The sequence below is a fragment of the Myxine glutinosa genome, chromosome 12 (assembly GCF_964187855.1).
Source record: "Myxine glutinosa chromosome 12, kmMyxGlut1.1, whole genome shotgun sequence".
Lineage (NCBI taxonomy): Eukaryota > Metazoa > Chordata > Myxini > Myxiniformes > Myxinidae > Myxine > Myxine glutinosa.
Window position 1 is genome coordinate 106,413,249 of NC_136272.1, and position 9,573 is coordinate 106,422,821.

The window sequence follows — 9,573 nt, forward strand, 5'->3', positions numbered from 1 at the left end:
ATACTGAACATTCATAAAAATTGGAAGTTTTCTGATGCTTTATACGGCAAATTAAACTCGAACTTAAATTAGAAAGGCACTTGTAGAGCACACAGTATCGCCTCACGCATTCATTCTGAACAAAATACCATTGTTAACTGAACACGCGACTGCTGTTATGGCCCATATACCCGTATATATTTTGAGACCTTTGCATGTGTCAGTTTCTTGGCATGGGTTATGATGTCCTAAATTTAATTGTTTGCTCACACTGGGTCATAGATCAGATATATGAAGTTTCAGACTTTTTGGATCAGGATTTCAATTTGACTAATTATGGCTAGAATAGCACTTCACCGATGACATCATTGTTATCACCCTATATACTCCATGGGGAGTTGATGACATTTGCCAAATTTCAAAAAAATTCGTTGAGTGGTTTTGGAGAAAGCAATGATTTATTTTCCCTTTGATCCAATATGGCTGCCATACCATGTGACCTATGACATCAGAGTTATAAATTAAAATAGTAAAGCGAAAATATATAGACGTGGACACACACGCCGACACTTATTAACCCAGTAAATTAGTAAATAAATAACCCAGTAATTTATTTACAGGTAGCCAGTCAATATGCTTGTCATGCTGGTAGATGAAAGGGTTTTCACTATTGCGCTGCTTCAAAGCTGGTAGAGTGCATCCTCGTTCAAACTGTCACAATAAGACGCCTTTGTAAAGCAGGAGCTATTTTGCATTGGGGGAGAAATGTGCACTTTCAGGTAGGCAGGGTCCACATCAGGTTTAAGTGTGCTGTCTCATAATTTAGGGAAATGTACTCGATTTAACTGCATAGGTTATTCTGTACACACAGACACTTCATATTCATTATACTTTTAAAATGTAACTGATACTCTGAGCTGCCTTGTTTCCTTATTTCTTTACTTACTTTCAATGAATCCAACACCAGTTGGAGGACCTTGAACTTCAATATCCACCAAAATATCAATCTATATTTGTGCAGGAGCCTCTCAGGAAGACCTGTTTCAGTCCCAGACATCCAGCACTTGTCCAACTGCTGAAATGTTGTACAAAATTTTCAGCAGTCTTCTTCTTCCATATGCACCACATAGCTGCAGATGGCATCATTTGTCTGGGATGGTTAGGCCCGACCCTGTAGGTTATAGCAAGGATTTTTAATTTGTTCAGGATGCTGAAGATGACTCGCTGACTCTTCACGAAAGACACCGTGTGATCTTTAACATCCAGCAACTAATGACAGCAGACGGGATGTCCGGTTCAACGTCAATCCGACAGACAGCACACACATTTATGAATCATGTCTACGAAACACCAGGGTGACAGCTTGTAGCTGAGTCGGGAATCAAACCCAAGATAGACAGCTGATAGGTGAGCGTGCACATACATCTTGGCTATCCTGCTGGTCCTGCAGCCATTACTACATTTGTGAGAACAGAACGTTTGTGGTGTTTGTAAAAAAAAAAAAAATTTTAAACCACCAGAGGGCGCCCCTCAGTCACGACCTTACAATGGAGCAACAGTGGTTGAATGGAATCATGTACTATGCACAGTACATTGTTAAACCATCCATGGCTAGTTCCTGTACCAACTCCTCCACCAAGTTTTGTTTTAATCCGTCCAAATTTTTTGAGATATCGTGCTATATATCGTTTTTGGCCCCATATCTCTATGGTGAAGAATCGCTTAAAAAAATTATAGTATCCAGATCTTCACCAAAATCGAATCAATTCGTCTGTCATGCACCCGACCTGTCCACCAAATTTCGTCCGAATCCATCCATAACATTTTGAGATATCCTGCTTGCAGACAGACAGACAAACAGACAAGGGTGAACACGTATTAAGGTGGCAGAGGTAACAATCCATTCCAATTGGCACTCTTCTTCAATAAATTGACTTGTTCCATGCTCCAGTAACTCCTGGAAGTTCTCTATCCAAACCCCTCATGAAGAAATGCCAGAATTTCATCAGAAGACTTTCCTTTATGTACACTGCGAAATTTTGGAAATAACAAAAAGTTTCATTTCCAAAACATCTGTTGGGTAAGGCGGATAAACAATCATTCCGTGTTTGGTTAGAAACCAGCACACAACAATGACAGTGTGCATTTGAACATTGTTGTGTTTTAGGATCCATGGCTTTGATGCCACATTTTCTGAGCAATGTTGGCAGGTTCCACCTAAAACATTTCCATACATTAATATAAAAATAGTGTGTTCACAGTGTGACCATTGGTGCAGAGCTCAATTTAGCAGACCACAGTTATGTACATCACCCATCACCATGTGTTATATCCGTCACTCCATCTTTCCAAGTTTCAAACAATTTGGGTTTCACCCATTTAGTCAGGTTCACTATGTTTTTTCGTTCAAAACCATGGTAGATTAGCAAACCTATACATTTTTGGAAACGTTATTACATGGAAAATCTGAAAATCAATGTTTACATTTGCCAATTCCGACCAATTCGACCATTCGACCAATTCGATCGATTCGATTCGATTCGATTCATCGAATTCGATTCGATCGACCATTCGACCAATTCGATTTGCCAATCAATTTGACCGACCTTTGCTTGTGTGGAACGGACTGTGAAAACGATGCGGACTATATTGTCGGATACGACACACAGGACAGTGATGACGAACTCTAAATGGCATATTCTGTAATCGTGTATGTTAGATGCCATTGACTGCCTGTGTATATTTTGTCATTGACTGCCTGTGTAGATGTGAAGTTATACTGACTGCATGTGTATATATGATTTTGCTGACTGCCTGTGTATGTTTGGTGATATGAATTATTGTGACACATTTTGATGTTATTAACTGCCTGTACAAAATGATAACATGTATTTGATTATGCAACTTATCGCGAATATAAAGACAGTATTTTGCAATTCAAAACCTTTGATTTGTGTCTTACCATTCCCCATAGCACTAATTTGATACTTTCATTGGATTCCTTGTCCCTGAAAATATAGGTTTAGTATATTTTAAAAAGTTTTTAGGGTAATTAGAGGCAGAAATAGAACAAAATATGTATTTTACAGTGGCCATTTTGAAAATCCAAAATGGCCGCCATACAGGTATCTCTCCAAATGTAAACATTGATTTTTAGTTTCCTTATGCTATAACCTTTCCAAAAATGTATAGGTTTGCTAATCTGCCATGATTTTGAACGAAATATAATTTATTGACATAGTGAACCTGACTAATTACTCACGTAAGGTGAACATGAGGAAATGAACCGCAAACTCTTACGGATGAGTTCACTAAATGTCCAGCCACGAGTTTTTCAACAATGATGATTATTTTCTGTGTGTTACCACATGCAGGGATGCATCACAGAAGCATGTCATGGGCCACATGCCGATCTGCATCACACTAGCATAACATGGACGGCATGCAAGGATGCATTATGTAACCTTGTATGGACCCCGTGCAGATATGCACAGCAGAATGGCGTCATGGACCACATGCACACATCCTGCAAAGTACTATGGCAGGGACCCCATGCAGACATGCATGCCCAGTACCAAGTCATGCATGACCACATCAAAAATAATCTCCTTACTAGAAAGCATCTCAAAAATATTGCAAAGCCTGTCCGTGCCCGTTTTGTACTCGATATTAAACTTGAGGAAAACGAAAGTTTAAAAAATTGGCCATTTTATAAATTTGTGTTCTCCATATTCTCATAATAAAGGTTTGTTGAAGATTTGATGACAAAAGTTCAATTGGTAAAATTGGTACGCCTTGATACGCACACACACAAACACCTGCATGCGAGCGCACACGGAGGTGGATACTTTGAGATTTGGGAGGGCTCCGTTCCACCTCCTGAAACCCGCGTATGGAAACAACAACCAACGACATTACACGCACACGCACCACATCACACACCCCACTGAACGTCAGACATCGTATAACTAGATATCATTTATTGATCAATGAAAAGGTTAGAAAAGTTGAAGGAAGTACGGTTTGCTGTGATTTAAATATGTGAGCATAATGTGAACAAGAAGTAGACCAAAAGTTGCTCAAATATCAATTCTGAAACTTTCTTAAATTTCGGAAAATATCGTACGTTAAATTTTCAATGATTTTATTGCCTACATTGTCTGGCTAAATGCAAATGTTATGTAGAATGTGGAAAGAAAGCCATTATTAATGGATAGAAATGAAGATTTAATGACTGATTTGCTTGTGTTTTTCCTTTTCTCCCAAAAGAAGACTCGCTGTTCCATTCTATTGCACTTTACTTGTTGGGCTTGAGATGTCTTCTGCGCATGGAAAAAGGCTGGAGATCCAATGTCCAAAGAACACATCCCTGCCAATGACAGAAAAGATTGTTCTTGGACCATGGTGAGAGTTAAACAGTGTTCAGGTAACTTGGTAAGAATGAAGCATTTGGTGTTCATGGACAATGGTAAGGGTTAACCATTCAGGCTGCTCCAGTACGATTGTATGAGGTTTCCTAAACTCGAAAGAAGAAAAAGATCAGTATATATTCTCTTTGTAAAAGGAAATGACATATTTTAAGTGTACAACTTATGCAGTGTAATCTATTATCTCTACTATAAATGGATGAGGTGTGTGTGTGTGTGTGTGTGTGTGTGTGTGTGTGTGTGTGTGTGTGTGTGTGTGTGTGTGTGTGTGTGTGTGTGTGTGTGTGTGTGTGTGTGTGTGTGTGTGTGTGTGTGTGTTTGTCACGATTTTTCTCAGAGATGGCCAAATGGATCTTCGTCGAATTTTGAGAGGTTCATCAGTGAGTACTGGGGAGTGATTTTTGATAAACAAAGTTGGATTTTTTTTTTAATCCCTCTATAGTGCATAATCCTTTGTAGCCATGTGAAAGGTAATACTAAGTGATCCCCGACCCCATTCGTTAGTGGGTGTAGGGCGGTTTTTTTAGGCCCCCACAATCTTTATTGAGAAGGTCAAATGCCTCAATTGTTTGCTTCCTAATCCTGTGTCCCCTTCCCTTCCTCTGTACTCCCCTCCCCCTACCCAGTCACAAACAATTGCTCCTGTGTTCTGTATCTTTTGTACCTGAGAAGGTGGAGAGGTTTCTGGCAACTCTTGACTCTCATTCTGCAACTTCACTGGACGGCATCAGCTCACGTGTCCTAAAAACCTGCTCTGCTGCTCTTGCACATTCTGCTCTTTACAATTTCACCCTCTCATGTTTGCTAGGTCATCTTCCATCTGCTTGGAAATCAGCTAACATCAATGCATTACATAAAAAGGTGCGAAAAACGATCTCCTTAAATACAGACCTATCGGCTTACGACCAATCATCAACAAGGTCATGAATCCATCTTTGCAGTTGATACAAAATCCTTACTGTTCTCCAACGACATTCTCAGATCATCAATTCGGATTCAGACCTGGTTCCTCCACCTTGGACATGCTGCTTCTACTCTCCCATCAAAGCACGGAGACACTCAATGTCAGACATGAAATCAGGACCGTCTCTCAAGACATATCTCAACCTTTTTTTTTTCCCCCCTTTTTTTTTCTTTTTTTTTTTTGTATACAAGATCGAGGCTCGTGAAAGAGCTAACATTAATCACACAAAAAGTCAAACCGACACACAAAACACAAAATAAGGGGAGCGGTAGACAAGATGGGGAGAGAGGGCGAAGGACGGACACAAACACAACATTTGAGAGCAAGGACATCGAGCGAACTGTGGGAGGGAGAGGCCTTGGGGGGAGGTGGGAGAGGTATAAAACATATGGACACTGCAAGCACTTCCAGGAAAGAAGTTGGAATTTCGAAAAAGTGTATCTGGGGTGAAAATTAGCGGGGGTAGAAATGATCAAGGTTTTGGATGGGGGAACATAAGAGATGGTGGTGAACAGCTGTTTTAAAGACCTGGAGGGAGGAGTGGGATTGAAGGGAGTGGGGGAGTTTGTTCCAGAGGTGGGAGAAAAGGGGAATGAAAGAGTGAAGGTGAGCAGAGAGTCTTGATTTTGGCAGTTTAACCATAAGAGGGTTGCAGGCAGATCTTGTGCGACCTGTAGGAATATTTGAGGGACAGAGCACAAGAAGATCAGTATACATACATAAAGAAGATCAGATCAGTACAGAGAGAGCTGGGGTAGCAAGGCCTGAGAGGAGTCGGTAGAAGACAGAAAGACCACCAACATGCCTGCGGTGAGTGAGTGAAAGGCCCTCTGAGTTAGCTTCATCGCGGGAGATTCCAATAATTCTGAAAGCTTTGGTTTCAACAGCGTGAAGCCGGGCTAGGTGTGAGGCAGGAGCACCGGCCCAGAGGGGGGAACAGTATTCCATTGAGCTGCGGATGAAAGCCTTGTATGTGGTGAGGAGCTCAGGTGTGCCAAGGAAGAACTTCGCACGACGGAGGATGCCCAGACGGCGACTGGCTTTGGAGGCCAGATTGGAAATGTGGTTTTCCCAGGAAAGATCATGGCAGATAGTGAGACCCAAAAGCCTGAGCGACAGAACTTCTTGGAGAGGATTGTTGAGAAAGTGGATGGGAGGGTTTTCCAGTCGGTCTTTTCGGCGAGACATAGTAAGAGTGTGAGATTTGTCAGGATTGAAAGACAAGTTCCACTTGTTTGACCAGTCTGTGATTTTGTCCAGGTCTGCAGAGAGTGAGGAGGCTGCAGACTGCCGATCTGAGGAATGAGGAATGGAGCGGCAGAGAGTTGCCTCATCAGCAAAGAGATAGAGAGGATTTTCCAGAGAGTCGGAGAGATCATTGATGAAGACCAGAAATAGCACAGGGCCCAGAACACTACCTTGGGGAACTCCAGCCAGAACAGGCAGGGGAGATGAGAGAAATCCATTCAGGACCACACGTTGACTACGACCAGAGAGGAAGTCCGCAAGCCATGCGAGGAGATTTCCATGGATACCATAGGAGGAGAGTTTGGTGAGCAGAGCGGGGTGTCAAACCATATCGAAGGCACGTTATATGTCAAGGGAGAGAGCTCTGATAGTGATTTCCTGTTTGGCATTGAGGACCTCCATCCATTGTTGAGACAGCAGAAGCAACATGTCCAGAGTAGAATGACCTGGTCTGAATCCAAATTGATGATCGGAGATCAAGCCATTGGAGAAGAGGAAGGATTTGATATCGGAAGCAATGATGGATTCCATGACTTTGCTGATAATTGGGAGCAGGCTGATTGGTCTGTAGTTGCAAGGATCTGTTTTTGCACCTTTTTTGTGTAAAGCGGTAATGTTTGCTGATTTCCAAGTTGCTGGAAGATGACCTTGAGCGAAAGAGAGGGTGAAAAGAACAGAGAGAGGGTGAGATAGAGCGGCAGAGCAGGATTTTAGGACCCGTGGGCTGATGCAGTCTGGTCCAGTTGCAGAATCAGAGTTGAGGTTTGACAAAAACTTCTCCACCTTGTCAGGAGAGAAGGACACAGAGTCCAGGATAGTCTGGCATCCCGCCTTGCTCTCCAAAGTCTATGCTGATGGCATCCAAAGCCATTTCCCCTCTTGGGTTACTGATTTCCTCTGGTCCTGTAGCCAACGTGTGGCTTTCAACAGAATCCTTTCTTCTTCTCTCCCTGTCAAGGCTGGAGTGCCCCAAGGTTGTGTTCTAGCCGCATCCTATTCCTAATCTTTATCTGCAATCTCTCTGACTCTGGAAAAACCTCTATCTATTTGCTGATGACTCCACCCTCTGCCGTGACATCCCTCATCGTTCAGACAGGAAGACTGCAGCCTCTTCTCTCTCTTCAGACCTGTATAAAATCATAAGCTGCTCAAACACTTGGAATATGTTTCAATCTTGGCAAATCTCAAACTCTCTCTCTGAAAGGAGCATCGAGCAAACCCTCACATCTACTTTCTTAACAATCCTCTTGAAGTTCAGTAACTCAAACTCTTGGGTCTTGCTATCAGCTACGATCTTTCTTGGGCAAACCACATTTCGAAGTTGATCTCCAAAGCCAGCCGCCGATTGGGCATCGTTTGTCGTACAAAGTCCTTCCTTGGCACACCTGATCTCTTCTCCACAGCTTGATGGAGTACCAAGGCTTCATCTGAAACTTGATGGAGTATTGCTCTCCCCTCTGGGCTGGCACCCCTGCCTCACACCTTCCTCAACTTGATGCCATGGAAATCAAGGCCGTCAAGATCACTGGAATCTTATGCGATGAAGCTGAGTCTATGGGCCTATCACTTTGCCATTGCAAACAGGTCGGTGGTCTATTTTCCTACTGCCTCCTTTCCAGTCTTACCATCTGCCATTTTCCGTGCTTTCTTTCCACACCCCACCACCAAGAGAGAAAGAGATCCAAAAATGAGCAAAGATCGCTACATGGTAGTTACTCTGCTTTTCATAAACATTTTGGTGACTCGTTTTCAAGGTTATTCTTCTATATCCTTATAGAGATTTCCAAAAGTGCACTGATGTGAAATTAGAATGATCTCTGGAGAGAAATTATCCCCTCCCCTCATGCTGCCTTCCATTACCCTTTCCTCATGCTTCTGTGGCTAGCGGTGCTAGCGGGGCAAGCCCTCCCCTCATGTTGCCTTCCATTACCCTCTCATGCTTCCTTCCCCTCTCCTCATGCTGTATTTGTTTCCCCTCCCCTTCACTCACACTGCATTCCCTTCTCCACTCACACTGCCTTCCATTCTCCTCCTTCCCACCTTCCCCTCCCCCCATCATTCCCCCTCCTTTTCCTACCCTCGTCTCTTCACTCCTTCTCTTAACCTCATCCCTTCTCCCTTCCCCTTTTCCCCTTCCTCCTCCCCTCTCCTTTCTCCCCCATCCAATTTGCCCCGCTCCTCCCCTCCCTCCTCCCATTTGCCCCGCTCCTCCTCCTCCCCACTCCCCTCCCCCCTCTATCAGCCTATGGTGTCTTCATGACCAATTTCCATGAAAAGCGCTTTTTGGAAACTCAAAAATTCGTGTTTAACGGACAGGGAGGGGTGCTCCCTTGAGTTTAAGAAAGGTTTTAAGGAAAAACTTAAGGAATCTTTCCTTAAGGATGCTTTATGCAACTGGACCATAGACATGAGGAGACCTTGAAACAAAAAGGATGAATCTAACACTACAACAACATTATGGGACAGTGATGAGACAAAGCGGCCTTTGCGACAAAATAGAATTGTCCTCACCGCGGACAGCAGAGGAGCTCCCCAGCACTGCAGCGGCAAACAGTTTCACATCCGGACCCGAGCCAGAAATGATCTTCCAGATCCCTGGTAATGGGCTTAAGTGCAACACCCTGTGGTGGTGGAGAGGAACAGTCTGCTCCATACGTTAGTTTGGAACAAGTGGCGGGAAGATCGGTCCTCTCGGAGGTGCAGAGGGACACGAGGAGGAGCAGCAGCAAGCATGAGTTGTGTGCGGACGCCATGGCTCGGTGGGACTAGGAAGGAAGAAAAATAAATCAAAAGTCCGTTTTCTTCAGTGAGCGACATTAAATAAATGGGGACAAAGACATGAAACGAGACGAGTGTCAAATCTGGATCATCTGTTAAACGCAGAAATAAAGGTAAATAAACATGACAAGTCGAGCAAAGAGTTTGTGGGTTCGTTTCGAGGTGTGCATTTCCCAA